We start from the raw sequence: 15,969 nt of genomic DNA, 5'->3' as shown, positions 1-15,969 counted from the left end.
ATTTTTTAAGTCTGCATAAATTCTCACTGGAGGACTTTTTCTTTTGGAGCATATTCTCCATAATTCACAAGAAATATTGTTCTCACCTGTGATTTCTCACTTGTGAAGCTTTCTATTTTGTTCCCCATGGCCTATAAACTCCAAAAGTCTTAGCAGACAAGGCCAAGCACAATCTCTACCTTTGCTTTACAGCCTATTGCCTAAGGGGCACGTTCCAGGCAGTATGGACGAACTTGCAATTTCCAGATATGTCTTGGGGTTTCCTTTTCTTCTGCCTGGAAACACCGTCATTTGCTCCTCCACCTTTTTAGGGCTTAATTATCCTACAAAGTTTAGCTCAAGTGGCTCCTCTTCCATATACCTCCCCTGACAACCTCAGCCCATGAGCAGCCTCCCTCTTCTATGTACAGAATACTTCTGGAATTATCAGACAGGCTTGAGCACAAGCTGACTTTCAGTGTGCATTGCTTGTGTCCACAGCTTTTCATACCAAATGACCAGTTAGCAGCTAAGGATTTGGCTCTCATCTTATATGCCTTTAGGTATTTCCTGTGCCCAGCACGGGGCCTGCTGTGTGGACAATACTCAGAAAATGGACTCATTAAATGATGTCGTTGGGAACAATAGCTGCTGGGTGTAACCTCTTTTATGATTGGATTAAATTTATAAATCAGTGTCTACAAGTGATTCCCTTATGGTTCCAGGTTACAGCCTACTGTTAATACCGTAGGTGATCAAAGCAGGCAGGGCCTTCTGAAGTCCCCTGGTTCATCCCTTCACATTACAAAGGAGATAAGTGCTACTGTGTGAATTGGGGGAGGAAGAGGTCCTGAAAACCCATCCTGAACCCAGACCTCATGTTCTTTCTGCTACTCTGTGCCTCCATAATCCATCCTCACCCCCGGAATGTTCACTGCACAACGAGAAGGGTTGTTTGGTAACTGTTTTTGTGTGCTTACTGCTGTGTGTTCCAGCATCAAGAACAGGGCGTGGCATATAGAGTTTCATGATAAATACTGATAAATAAATGGGTTTTTTTTTTTTTTTTTCCTCTGCTAACAGCTTTGGGCAAAAAGTAGGAAACAGCTTCTGGAGGCTGAGCCCCAGAAGGGAAGCTCTACGCTTTGCTTCTTGTTATTGCAGGAAAGATTGGGGTCTAAGCAATTTTCCTGTGATTGGCTTCCTACAGAGATGGATGGAAATCTAAGGGTCTTCCTTTCTGACTTGAGAATGTGATTCACCTTCAGAGAGATCTCCCAATACAAGGCCCAGCACAGGAGGGTGTGAAGGAGTAAGAGGAAGAAAGAAGGGCGGAAGAAGAGGTGGAGGTAAAAGGAAAGAAGGAATATAGAATTAAGAGACAGAGAAAAAGGAAGGACTACACAATAACAACAAATACCAGTAAAAACCATAATATAATAGTAATCACAGAAATTGATAATGATGAGTACAGTAATGGGAATGGCTTGGCTGTCAGAGTGATTACATTATGTAGAGAACTCTACACTGTTTTTTGTACATTTAAACCTGTCAACCACCCTATGAGGTAAGTACTGTAATTTTCACTGATTTACAGAGGTGTAAATTAAGACTCACAAAGGTTAGGTCACTTACCCAAGTTCTACAGGTAGCCCAGTGGTAGAACAGGGAAGTCTAGAATTTGAACCCAGAACCATGTCCCTCTACAGCCAGGAAGAAAGAAGCAGCAAGTGATGAAGGAGGAAAATGTCAGTTTTTTATTTTTAGTGAGTAGGGTGTATCTAAATATTTGCATGTGCAAGAGCTCTTTGAATCCTCACAACCCTACAACATAGGTACCATCATCTCATTCTGCAGTGGAAGATATTAGAGTTTATGAAGGGTTCAAGGCCATGTTGTCAGTGAATGGCAGAAGCTGAAATTCCAACTCACATTCCTTTGATTTAAAATGCATGTGTCTTCTGGTGCTTAGTGGAAGATTCAGGGAAGTGGCAGGTGCAGGGGTTGTTGAGAAGTTCACATTGTGGATCCCAGATTCCCAGGCACTGCATCTCAGAACAGCTGCTTCAACACCCTGCATTTGTGCAGATGTCTGTTGCCCTGGCCAAGGCTGCCACTAGGGAAAAGCATCACTCTGGAAGGTTCTTGTTTCTCAGAGAACTCTGCTGATAGAGTGGTGGACACATAAGTCAACAGTGTCCATTGCACCTGTGGTGGACAAAACTCCCCGATTTGTACATTACAGTCACTGTTTCACCTCTGAAGCCTGGAGGGGCAGGCCGGGGAGAAATGCCACTTTTGTCTTTAAAAATGGGAGTTCTTGTTTGAGTTGGAAGGTCTGCAGGATGCTGTTAAAAACATAAGTGACTGCTGTCCACCTGTTCCTTGCATACATCACTGCATTGCATCCTTTGGAGACTCTTCCTAGGAAAAATCAAGCTCGAGGCAACCTAGACAAGAGTACTGCCTCCTCTTCAAAAGCAAAAAGAAGACAGCGAATCATGTAGTGATTCCCAGCCCTTACTCATTGAGGCTATAGGAGGGGATGGGAGGACCCTGAGGTCTGCAGTGAGAAGCAGGACTCAGAGACAATGCACTCTGCATGATCATCTTGGCATCTAGTGGGGTTCCCTGCAGGTAATGTGACTTGTACTTCATTTTCAACACAATCTGGAACACACAGATCTTAATTTGGAAAGCTGGATAACAGGAGAAAGGGGGAAGAGGGGAGGAAACAAAAACAACAACCTGGAAACTTCTAGTTTTATGAACTTGAGAAAGTCTTGTTCTTTCAAGACAGATGTTTTTAAGTAAAAAATCACTCCTCTGACCTTTCTTGAATAGGCTAATGTGGTCAAGACTGCCATTAACCACTGTTCAACTATTCGTAACCAGGGGTTTCGGTGACCAGGCACCGAATTTGGATGTGATCATCGCTTTCCTGATTAACCCATGAATGCCCAGCGGCTTTGATTTAAAATCAAAGGACAAGGAGAGGTGTAGAAGCGTCCTAAGACATCCCCCTTTAGTCTTAGTAGCTCTGAGCTGAGTGCTGGAGATTTCCATATTTTAGTGCCTTACTCCAGGGTTGGCTGTGTTTCTGAATTTCACTCTAGAGCCAGCAGAGAAAGCATTTGGATTAAAGCTAAGTAGATTTTTGTTTTTTAATCTTCAGTGTCTAAATCTCAGTCTGTTTCGGGTTTGGGGCTATAGAGCAGAAGGCATTACCCAGCCCTGTTCTAGGATTATGGTGTTTTCATAGTCCGGTCCAGAAAGTAGAAGTGTTTCAGTGCTCAACATACTGCTCTAGAACTGATACTGCCTCTGGGCTCTGAAATAAAATTCATGATTTTTCAGGATTCTTATCTGGAGCTGGAAATGCCTCAGAATTTTCTACTGCTGGCAATAGGTCTGTGCTCCTGTCTAGATTTGAGTGTTTATCCTGACTGAAGTTAACAGTGCTCTCTTGATCTGATCCAGAGTCTACACTGGTTTTATATTCTGATCTAGAATTCATGACATTTCATTAATTTCTTTCAGCACAAATGCAAAAATAAAGTTTAAATTACAGAAAGTTAGCAATGTATTTTTTTAAATAACGTGCTCAGAACTGTGTTCACAGCAATATTCAGCATCTTAAACTTATCCTTCACGCCTCTGCTGTTGACATCATTTGGGAAACTGGGTTTGTCATGGCTTAGCTGTGGCCGAGTTTTTCTCCTTCTCTGGCCGTTTTTTTTTTTCTCCAGTTCCTGCTCTCCAGAGCCCATTTGATATTAAGATCTTGCATTTCAGACCTGGCCTTCAGATATCGATTGCCTCATCAACTCCCTTCTCCAAGCCCCTCCCTCAGCCTTCACAGAGCTTGAACACAGAACCTACCACATTTCTCTATGAGTGTTTGCTTCCTTCGTTCTTCACCTCCCGTCCCCATGGGAGGAGAAGGAATTTTTATCTTTATTGCTTTTGTTCCTTCGGGGTCCATTTTCTTCATGTGGACCATGGGAATGAAGAACCTAACACATAAATAAGTGCTAAATAAATGTTTGTTGAATGAGTGAATGACTGAATGAGAGAGACATAGAAACATTTGCGCCTAGGCTGGACAAAAAAAAAAAAAAAAAAAGATTCTTTCAAAAGAAAACAGATCCCTGGAAGCACCCAAACCACTGCCTCTCACTCTGTAAGAATACAAGGAAGGTTTTGCATCCCACTCTTTTAACCCCGTCAGCATCTTACTCTTGGAGGTAGCACATGTGCTGTGAAGTCACCCACAGACCATCTGGCTGGGGATCCCGTGTTCCTCCTCTGCTGCAAGAGATTACGTAAACTGGACAGCAGCCTCCAGATGTTAGCAGTTTCTGCTCATTTTTTTCCTCCCTTTTCAACAACAATAATAATAATTAAAACAAACACAGGCCTCATCCCCCACCCGCACCCCTGAAATTACAAACAGGTGGGCCCAGATGTCCTCCCCCTTCCCATCCAAGAGCCTCCTAGAGTCCCAGCCGCTGACCCTCAGCAGGGCCTGCCCTGGGCTGAGCCGGACAGTCATGCCAGCTGCCCTGTGGCTCAGGCCACAGTCTCCCGAAAGGGGAAATGGCCATGTCATGAGAAGTCTCTGTGCCAGACTTTCCCTCTCCCCGCCTCCCACCCCAAAGCCTTGGCCTCCAACTTAAATGGATGTATTTTGGAGGACTAGGTGGCTTAAGAGATTAGTAATGAGATCCCAAGTCTTTCACTGCTGGGTCAGGAGTTCATAGGCGGGCCTGGGCGACTAGTGAATGGCATAATTAGGGAGACAGGGAGCAGGCCTGCGGAGGGCCCGTGTGAAATGAGCCCAGCCAGGCCTTTAATGGCAGCAGTTGTCAGCAGCACAAAAGGCGGCCGCCACATCCGACACTAATCACTCTCCCTTGTTAGAGGATTTACTAGCTGGAGGAGCTCGAGCCCCCTGCCCATCTCCTCCTCAAAACGGGCATCCGGGAAGGGACTCGGCCCAATGCCTGGCTGTACTGTCTGCGGAACGGGGAGCTGATGCCAACCCCGTGGGGTAGAGGTGTGAGAACTAACATTTCATGCAATATAAATGAGTGAGTAGTGTCATTACATTAATAAGTACTTCCACTGCTATTGTAAATTTTCTTTCTCCGTTTGAAAAAGCGGGTGGGGTGGGCGATGAATCTCCCCATCACAATGACATAAGGATGGGGTCCATGGAGGTGGAAGCATTTGGATATTTATCATCCTCACTGTTATTGTCATCATTCTCATTAAGATCAGCATGTACACTGTGTGGGTCTCAGTTTTCTCATCTGTAGAATGGACTGGGAACAGGAGATAGACTTGAAGTAACACAGACTTCAACATCCACTTCGGACAGGTGTGGCCTTGGCGCCTTATTTATTACCTCTGAGCCCAGGCTGTTTATCTGTAGGACAAACAAGGAGGAGGATAGTAATATTGGCTTCCTGGGAATGTGGGGAATCTATGTTTGGAACATAGGTGCTGGACAGTAAATGATGGCGAAGAAAACATGTTAGCTTTACCACTTTAATGAATGGTGTCTTAGGCCTCTAACATAAGCTTTTCCCTTAGAAGAAGCTTGAGACATCTATCTATTGTCCCCCAGAAATCCTGAACCTGTGTGTATGAAATTGAGCGATTTAATGAGTAGTCTCTAAGAATCAGTTCTATGATTCTGAACCATATCATTTCTAAGAAACTTAGTTTCCCTATCTGTAAAAATGTTAGTATGCTGTAGGGCAATGATGTCTTATATGATTTCTATATTCCCTTTCCATTGAAAGCCTGGCTTTTCCTCCAGGATCATTTGGTCTGGCCAGGGGTTTGCACCCTAAATCTCAGGATTTCAGACTTGTGGGGAGGTGCCGGCCTGAAGGGTATGAGACGCCTAAGGAGTGTGAAATGCCTAATGTGTTAGGGACAGATCCCTGGAGCAACGAGGTGCTAATCAGTCCAGAGCTGAGCCCCAAGGCTGGAGGGCATCCAATGCCAAGTTATCTTATCAGAAAGTATCTCCTGGGTAGAGGCCCTGAGATCTGCTGCTATTTCTAGAACTCTGGGAGGGAAGAAGAAGCCATCTCTCTGTTTCACACTCTGGCCCTGCACACAGGAAATGCTTCTTTCCTTGATTGTCTGTCTATGCCGAATAATAAATCCTCATATTGAAAGAAAGGCAAACCACCCCTCCCTTTCCCCTCTATCTCTTTAAGGCAGGCATCAAAGGGGAAAGCTGCTCTGGAGGCCTGGGGAAAGTGATAATTGTTTCTAATGGTCGGTAAAAGAAAGCCTGGCTCGCCCCTCTCTTTTTTCTGCCATTGCTATTAAGTGTGTAAAAAGGAGGTGTGTGTGTGTGTGTGCCTGTGTGTTGTGTTGTGTATCTGTTAACCCTCGGTTTCCCTTAAAGTTTTCTGTGTTCATTGGGTCAGTTTGGAATTAGAGGCATAAGAGGGAAGCAGGGATAAGAGTAGGAATGAAGAGAAGATCTCAGGTAGGAGAGGTCTATAGTGCTCTGCAGGTGGTGGGAGAGGCCCTGAACCTGAAGTTGGAAGATTTGAATTGTTTGTTCATTATATGCATTAACTGAGATGAGACATGTAAAGTGTTATTGTTGTTATACATTCTTTTTTTTTTTTTTTTTTTTTTTGAGAGGGAGTCTCACTCTTTCACCCAGGCCGGACTGCGGTGGCACTATCTTGGCTCACTGCAAGCTCCACCTCCCGGGTTCACTCCATTCTCCTGCCTCAGCCTCCCAAGTAGCTGGGACTACAGGCGCCTGCCACCGTGCCCAGCTAATTTTTTGTATTTTTAGTAGAGACGGGGTTTCACCGTGTTAGCCAGGATGGTCTCGATCTCCTGACCTCGTGATCCGCCTGCCTCGGCCTCCCAAAGTGCTGGGATTACAGGCGTGAGCCACTGCGCCTGGCCATACATTCACTTAGTATCTAAGCTGGACCTTCCTCTGCTCTTAATACTGAAGATAGAAAAGACAAGAGCTCATTCTTCCCCTCAGTGAGCTAATGACCAAGTTCAAGAATTGCAAATAGGGTTCATCTTCTAGGCTGGTTCTGAGCAATTGAGAGTGACTCCCCGTAGTGTTTTGTTGAGATGGATTTAGAGGCCTACCTTCAGGGATGCACTATGTAGTTAATGGTGCCTGTCCTGTGCAATGGATGAGAGAATGGTAGCACTGATGTCACCTGGGAATGAGTCCTGGTTCTCCTGGTCCCTTTCCTGCACTACATGGTTATTATTATTTCTAAACATTGGTCTAGGCCCTATAGACTTTGATTTCTTGATCTAATGCATCACCAATCCTATAACGCCTTGGGAAAGCCATATTAGTTTAACATAGGGGACATTTGGTGAGCCCTGCCCAGTAACCTGCATTAGATACTGATGAAAAGGAGAGAGAAGTCAGGCATAGGCACTGTGATTCTGCGAAGCTCATACATGGAGATTCAGATGGACAAACAAACAACAATGCAAGTGTATTACACCAAGGGTATGGACCAAGAGTTATTGGGAGGTCAAGCCATGGAGTAAGAAGAGAACAGACTGCGTCAGACGAGCATGAGTTTGACTGCTAAGCCATGGCAGGCTGATCAATGCTTGCCCAAACCTCAGAGTCCTTATATCTCAATTGGGGATAAAGATGCTTATTTCACAAGATTATTAGGAAGGTAAAATGAGATAATACACAGATAATACACCCATACTGGGCAGACGATCTTTAAGAGCTGGTGCTGGCCAGGAGCGGTGGCTCATGCCTGTAATCCCAGCACTTTGGGAGGCCAAGGTGGGTGGATCACCTGAGGCCTGGCCAACATGGTAAAAACCCCATCTCTACTAAAAATACAAAAATTAGCTGGGTGTGGTGGCAGGAGCCTGTAATCCCAGCTACTCGGGGGGCGGAGGCAGGAGAATCACTTGAACCTGGTAGGCGGAGGTTGTAATGAGCTGAGATTATGCCATCGTATTCCAGCCCAGGGGACAAGAGGAAGACTTCGTCTCAAAAAAAAAAAAAAAAAAAAAAAAGAGCTGGTGCCCTCTCCCACTCTCCCAGGAGAGCGCTGAGGAGGGAGAACACCATCTGATAAAAACAGCAAAGCCTGGTTTATGGAGGAGGTTTTATTTCACCTGGGCCATTCTCTGTCCAGGTTCCCTGAGGCCCTTTACAGCTGTAGTCTTATAGGCTGTCTCCCAGCAGGCTTTCCCTCCTGTAGTTCTCAGGACCCTTAAGGATCTTGGGGGTTTATATCAGGAAACCAACTTCTGTCCTTCTTGCACCCTTGCAATTCTTGAGAAATAACCTGGCATTGGAAGTGCAAGCCTGAGGTTAAAATGTGGCCTAAGGAGAAATATTGAGAAACACTGCCTGGCTGTGTGTGTGTGTGTCTGTGTGTGTTGCACACTTGTGCATTTATGGGTATTGTTATTGTCAGTATCCATCCCCGCACTCCTCCTCCCCATTCCTTTTCCTGTTTTCTTCTATAAGGCTCATTCGAAGGTCCCTTTGGGTGGAAAAAGGAAATTGGAGAGGTTGGGCTAGAGGCTTGATGAGCACTTCCTCCCTCCCATGATTGACAAAAGGGCATGTAAATCTGTAAAGTCGAAATTCAATGGAAACCTCATGGCATGTCCCCTGTGTGGGAAAATACCAGAGCCCCCACTCCCCCTCTTCTCCCTCCGTCTCCCTGCCTTTGTGTACATCGTGTGTGGGTGGAAGATAAACTGGATTTAAAAAAACCCTTTGAAAGCAAGACATCGTTAACTCCTCTAATTGAAAGCAGTCTTCTGCAAAGGAGGGGGATTTGGAGGAGGGTGCTGGATGTAGCCGCTGGCAGTGCACTGAGTGGACAAGAGTCCCCGGGCCCAGGAGCCACAGAGTCCTCTGTTTCTGCAGACCTGAAATGCCTAGTCACCACCAGACATCCTGGCCCGTCACAGAGGAGCTTACTGTATATGTTCAAGCCGATCTCTTCTCCCTCCACCGGGCTATGTTTCTCCATCCATCAAATGTGAGAGTTGGAGTAAGAATTTCTGAGGACCCTCCCAGCTCAGACATCCAGTGATCCCAAAGCTCTGGGCAAAGGATTTCACCAGCTATTTTGCAGCATGCAATTGCAGACACGAAAAGAAAGAGAGAGAGAGAGAGAGAGAGGAAAAAAAAAAAAACTCATTGCTGGAAAGGCTGCAGTAAACTTTTGTGTTACTGTTCTGATTGTCTTTGCCCAAAAAGGTGTTTTGGAAATTAGCCTTCAGCTTCAGAGAAAGGGACCCATAAGTCTCAGAAGTCAACAGGATGTTCACCTGCTGCACAGTGTGGTTTTGTTTGTTTGTTTGTTTCTTTGCTTGTTTTACACTTAATTTTGGAGTCAACATTCTTTTCTGCAGCATTCACCTGAGAAGCTGGAAATCAAAAGCTGGCAGAATGTCAGGACTGAAAAGCCCTTTGGAGATGAATTCATCTTACTCTGTCTTTCTGTAAATAGGAAGAGTGAAGGTCAGAAAAAGTGAGCAATTGAGTCAGTTCTAGGAGGCAGGTCCCTTGCCTGGCAATTGCAGGCTCTTTCTACCGTATCACTCCACTCCAGGGCAGACCTGAAAAGGCCTGTTTTGGTCTGTTGAAGCAGCTTCTATTTCAGGAGCCCCAGGGAAAGATAACAAGAAGTCCCAAGTCCATCTTCCATGTGGCTGGGATTAAGACCCCGCTAGCACAAATATATCTATTCTCTTGTTTAAAAATCTCATCACAGCCCTGAGAGACATGTGGGCAGGCTCTCTTGAAGTTAACATCTATGGTTAAGAATGTGGGCTAAACTTGTGCCTGGATTTCAATTTTGGTTCTACCGCTAACTAGTTGTATGACCCTAGGTAAATTACTAGGCCTCAATTTTGTTATCTGTAAAATGCGTATCATTGTAATACCCACCTCACAGAGTCATTGTGAGCACTGCATGATTTAGTACATACGGAGTCCTTAAAACAGTGCCCAGCATAGAATAGGCACCCGATACATGTTGCTGCTGCTGCTACTGCTGCTGTTGCCTGCTGGGCCCCTTTTATTTCCTGTGTGCTGGGAAATCTGCTGGGATTTATTTGAGGATAAATAAAACATGCTTCTCACCTTGGAAATCTTCAGAGTTTAAAGAGATGAGGCTGGACTCTAAACAACTGTAATCTAACTTGACAAGTGCTGTAACTGAGGTATAAATAAGGAACTATACGGACACATAAGAAAGAGCAATTAATTCTGCCTGGGGAGTGAGTAAAGGCTTTCAGAGGAGGGATGATATTTGAGAGTGGCTTTGAAATGCGTGTAGTATTTCACAAAATGGGCAGTGCAGCGGTGGTGGGGGTGGGGGTTCTGGGCTCCAGCATCATGGAGGGGGAGTCCACAACATGTGGGAGAAAGAGTTGTCCAGCATGAAGGAGGCACCACTGTATAGATGCCAGGGAAGGGAGCACAGAGAGCAGTGAAATTGGTGGAAGCTGCTGAAACCAGCTCCTGAAAGCCTTTGTAAGCTGTGTCAAGGGAAGATTCCATCCTGTGGATCGTGGGCAGCATGGTGGGTGGATAAGTAGCAGGGTGGTATGGTTAGTTTTTCCCCTTTGGAAAGTTAATTATGGGGAGCATTTTTATGAATGAATGTGGCAGGACCAGAAGCAAAAAGACTGGTCGTTGGTGCCCTTTCTCCACCAGAGGAAGCAGAGGTTTCAGTTGAGTCCAAGTAGCAATTGTGTTGCTTTGTAATTAAGTACGCAGAACATGGAATTCTAGAGATCAGTCAACTCCTAGTTGTGATATACAACTGGATTTAGGATCTTGAAAGGGTTTTTCAAAGCCTCTGAGCCTCATTTTCTCACCAGAGAAAATGCAGTGGCTCTAATCTCCCAGACTATCAGGGTTAAATGATATTGTGACTATGAAACCCTTGGTGGATATTATGACTGTGGGTGTCCTTAAGCTCCTGGGGCCCTTAAAGGTCATTCAGTGCAACCATTCAGTACAACTGCAGAGGGGGAATCGGAGAGTCAGAGAAATGTCCAGTTAATTGCTGACAGAGCTGGAATTAAGCCAGGTCGTCTACTGTCCATGGATGGTGTTTGAAGGAAACACAGATTTTCTCTGCAGATAATGGATAGTCTAAGGAATTCTGCTAAAACGAGCGGCCCTTACTCAAGGCCAAGTGGAAAAGAGGCCACTTACTTTTCAATTCCTCCAGGTGCTAGGATGAGGATAAGAAGCAGTCATCTGCCCAGCTTCCATAAAAGACACAGAGCTGGGTATCTTGGAGAAGAGAATGGCGTTAGGCACTAGAATTGCTGTCTGTCATTTCTGCCATGATTTCTTGGGGGAAGAGATATAAATGTCACTGGAGATGGTTCTACACAGCAAAAATAGGATCAATAAGGTACAGAACATAAGTGAGAAAAGTGCACTATTTCTGGGAGACAGAAAATTTTGCTTTTTCATAAACGTGTTGCTCCTTATTGGCTGTATGTTACTGTGCAAGATATCTCCCCTCCCTTGACCACTGTAAAGGGGAATGGTCTCAGCAGATAACCTATTCTAGTCCCATCTAACTTTAAAATAAGAAAGCTTATAGGCATTGCTACTTAGAAGAAACAGTAGGAGAAAACGGATCCAGGAGTCTCTCTCTCTCTGACTGTTGGAGAGGACTGTCCAATGGTACATAGGCTTTCTATAAATGGAAATGAGTTGTATGTCCTTGAAGTAATCAAGAGGCTATGTCATCCCTACTTCAACCTGAGAGGACCTAAGTGAGGGTGCTTGTCAGCCCAACCACATCTGCTCTTTGCCTAGCACTGCTATATCAATTTATTTTTCCCTTCACTTGATTATTTTATGTAAAAAATATTTAATGTATTTATACATTAATAACTGTAATTATTTATTGTTGTCCCAGGACAACAAAACTGTGACCTGAAGCCACCCCGGGGACCAACTGTTTTCTTGGAATAAGGGCTGGGGAAGCTGCTTGGAGGGTCCTGCTAGATTGCCCAGGATGGGAAAAGTAGTAAGCAGGTTTTCTGCCAATGTGGACGCCATTAAATCTGTACCAGGGGTTCAAAGAGTCAAATACTTTCAGGCTAGTGGATCAACATTGAATGTCAACATTTTAGTCATTCAAAGTAAGAATTCTTTATTTTTTATTGTGGGAAGAGCACACCGTGAGATCTACGCTCTTAACAAATTTTTAAGTGTATGGTACAGTATTGTTCACTATAGGAACAATGTTTTACCGCAGAGTCCTAGAACTTATTCATCTTGCTTAACTGAAACCTTATGTCTATTGATTAGTCACTGATCACTTTTCCCTTCCCCATCCCCTAGCAACCACCATTCATTTTGTCTTTGGTTCTATTAATTTGATTATTTTAGATACTTCATATTAAGTGAGCTAATGCAGTATTTGTTTTCCATGTCTGGCTTATTTAACTTAGCATAATGTTCTCAAAGTTAATTCCTCTTATTGCAGATTGCAGAATTTCCTTTTTTAAGGTCAAGTAATATTCCATTGTGTGTCTATATCACATATTCTTTATCCATTCTTCTGTTGATGGACATGTAGGTTGTTACCACATCTTGGCTATCATGAATAATACTGCAATAAACATGGGACTGGGCAGGACAGAAAAACAGGTTTCAGCTCCACGGAATCTCTCCTTATCTCCTTTTCCATTTCCCTTGGGAAACCCAAGGCCTAGAGGTTGCTTGTGTTTCTAGAGCACTCTTGATGTGTTCCACAAGACAGGGAGCAATGTGAAAGGAGGGAGCAGGTCTTGTTCACACCAGCATGGCAGAGAGGGGAAAAAGGGTTACTGTGTTACTTCCTGACATCTCTAGTGTTGGAAGGCTGGGAGGAACCTTGGCATCACTGGAAGGATGGAAAACAGTATGGCTCTGCATGGGGTATGAGAAATGTGCAGATTGGGAAGGGGGGAAAGGTTGAGAAAGATTGAGAATGTCACTGGAGCCAGTGCCACTGAAGAAACTTGAGGAGGGGAGATGATGAGCAAAGAAGAGCTTAGGGGTGATGGTAGAGAGAGCTAAAGAGGCCCCTAGAATGTGTGATGTAACTCTCCTGCATGTCCCCTCCCAAAACGTTCAGTAAAGTCAACATTGCTCAGTAATGCTTTATGGAGTTGGATTTATCTTTTTGGAAGGTGAAAAAAAAAAAAAAACACAGGTGGATGAAAACAGAGCATCCCCATAAAATCAGTCACCTTGGGGATCACACTTGTGTCCTTAGTGACCAACTTTGTGTCATGGGCAAGGCTCTTTTGTTTGCAGTTCTCTGAAGCCTGGCATGCCATATGCCCTCAGTAAATGGCTGCTGAATGAGCAAATTCACTCAATGTCTATGAAAGCAGGAGGCTTTTAAGGGTTTGCCTCTCTCTTCCTCTCCAGCTTCCCTCCACTTCCCCAGGAACATAGATGATTTTGCAGATCAACTAGGGCTTTGGGCAAAGTTTCAGCTGGATTTGTTCATTCTCCTCTGATCTGCTTTGACTGTCCTTGGTCAGGGTTGCAGCCAACTTGAAACAAACACAAAACAACATAGAAAAACAGAAGAATAAAATAACACCAGTATATTCCTCTAAAACCCTGTCTAGTGCTAATAGAACTGACAAGAAGAAATAGTATTTAAGCAATAAGAGGGCTTTGTTCATGTCAGAGAATCCTGTAGCCGTGAATGCTTCAGATGCAGAGGTAAGACCCCCAATCCAGCCTTCAGAGATGTGCTTCACCAAGCTCTGCTGGGAGATAGGCAGCTAAGAACACAAGGGGAAAGAATTCTGAAATGATACATGTCGAATTGCTGGCCTGGATTTCAAATTCCATAGATAGTTTATGCAAAGTCTTGCGCTGCTGTAAAGTGTAACACAATCCACTGGCAGATCTGCCTAAACCCGGTCCCAGTTGTTTTTGAGAAAAATAAATAAACTTAAAAGCGTCTTCCAGCCCATTTAAGTGGCTATGTTCTACCCTTAGCCTCCTCAGTGTGAGGCTTCTAGAGATTTGAATAACTGAAGCCATCACCTAATTCATCAGCAATGGGATAGTTGATTCATGGCATGTTTCTTCTCAAGAAGTTACCAGTGATATTCAGAGAATTAATATTGTGCCCTTAGAACCCATCAATTCCTAGGGCCGGAGTGAGGGGAACTTTGGCAGCTAACACATTTCAGTACTTTCTGATGTTTTTAAAGCAATGAAACTCTTTTCTTAAATGAAATATTATAAGCCAGCTTGATATATATAACAGGTGAGTGCAGATGCTCTGTTTGAAATAGTAGAGTGGAAACTAAGCAGATCTTCTCTACATCATGATCCCCTGGCCAACTTCTTCATGGAATCCAAGGAATCCATGGAAGACATGTGAAAACCTGTTGTCCATCCCAACATTCAGATGTGTAACGTAAACTAAGGGCCAAAAGACAAGACAACTTGTTCACAATTGCACACCACATTTTGGTTATCTGTAGTATCCATATTGTATTTGCAACTTTACTATAAACATGAAATTACTTCAACAAAAAGTTTATTTAAAAATAAAAGTATTAATGCTTGCAACTGCAGATTATAATGCAACCATGTGCTTTGACTAGCGTCTCATTATTATAAAGAGAATTGAGACTTGGCATTTTCCAAGACCTCCTTGAAGCCAGAACCATTGCAAGAAGTAATGGAAAAAGATACATTTGAATTTGCACAAATTTATAGATGGGATTCCCAGGATGGAATATAGCATAGAATATAGATGGGATTCTCAGCAAGATGGTGCTGGTGCCAAGAGTAAGAAGGATGGGCTGTCATAGAAAATTCAGACCTGGTCCAGTTCATTGGAGCCCACTGTACTGAACACATTGTTACGAAAACTGATGTTGATGGTTTTATATCTATTTTCAATGGCTTTCTAAGCTAACAGTTTGGATTTTTTTTAATTTATAAAATTACATAGAATGATGTAAACCAAAACCACCTATGTATAACAGGTGTATGCACTACATGAAATTGACAGCTATACAAGTTTTTTCATATTTGCTTCATGTCTCTTTCTGTAAGAAAAATAACACACCACAAATAAGATTGAGGTCCCTTTCTTTCCTGACTCCCGGTGTCATTTCCCTTCCTTGATACACAGAGGCAACTGCCACCCTGAATTTGAGGTATAGTTCTCTACTCTATTTTTAATTCGCATGAATCGCTGGGCAATATATAGTTTAGCTTTGTGTTATTTTTATAAATGACGTCATGATGTACTTATCCATTTGCACCTTGTTTCTTTTTTCCTCTCAATGTTATGTTTTGCGATCTCTCCATGTTGATGTCTATGAGCTTACCATTAGGGCTTCCTTTTTATTTGGCTAGAGACCATATGAGCCAAGCGTTAAAATATTTTTATATCATCCTTGTATATGAATCCAGTTTATTTCTCTTACTGTTACTTTGCCATAGTAGAATTCTGTCATGTGAATATTTCATATTTTATACATTTCTCCACCAACAGGAGAACATATAGACTATTTCCAATCTTTTCCTACTATGTTTATTGTAGAAATGGATATTCTTAATCCTTGTACATACTTTTCCATTTTACTTTTGTTTTTGCTTGTTTTAGGTGTTTATGTTTGTTTGATCTTGTTGACGATATATCACTTTTTTTTCAATAGTATATGAGATCCTCAGGGCTCTCCAGGTCAGCTGTACTTTTCGGATGAGTAGAATGCACTGACAAGACATGAAATGACAGGCCCAAATTCACAGGGAAGTTTTGAGAGAGGAGCCACATTAGAGACCAGAGGAGAACTACCAATTTGGGATGACCTTCTACCAAAGACCTCACCAATTTCGAGGACAGCTCAGCTGTTCCTATCCTCTTTCCCTCATTGCACTGTTTTCTGTTTATATTTATATATGCATTTGTAATTACT

The 15,969-nt window shown here is 43.4% G+C and overlaps 1 protein-coding gene across 1 annotated transcript in view; it reads left to right on the top strand.

Moving 5' to 3' along the window:
- Positions 1-15,969, top strand: part of PAPPA (pappalysin 1) — a 249,129-nt gene that overhangs the window by 160,586 nt on the left and 72,574 nt on the right. The gene's annotated exons all lie outside the window — the stretch shown is intronic.

The sequence above is a fragment of the Symphalangus syndactylus genome, chromosome 3 (genome assembly GCF_028878055.3).
Source record: "Symphalangus syndactylus isolate Jambi chromosome 3, NHGRI_mSymSyn1-v2.1_pri, whole genome shotgun sequence".
Classification (NCBI taxonomy): Eukaryota; Metazoa; Chordata; class Mammalia; order Primates; family Hylobatidae; genus Symphalangus; species Symphalangus syndactylus.
The sequence above is the reverse complement of the archived record's forward strand: the minus strand, read 5'-3'. Positions and strand labels throughout refer to the sequence as shown.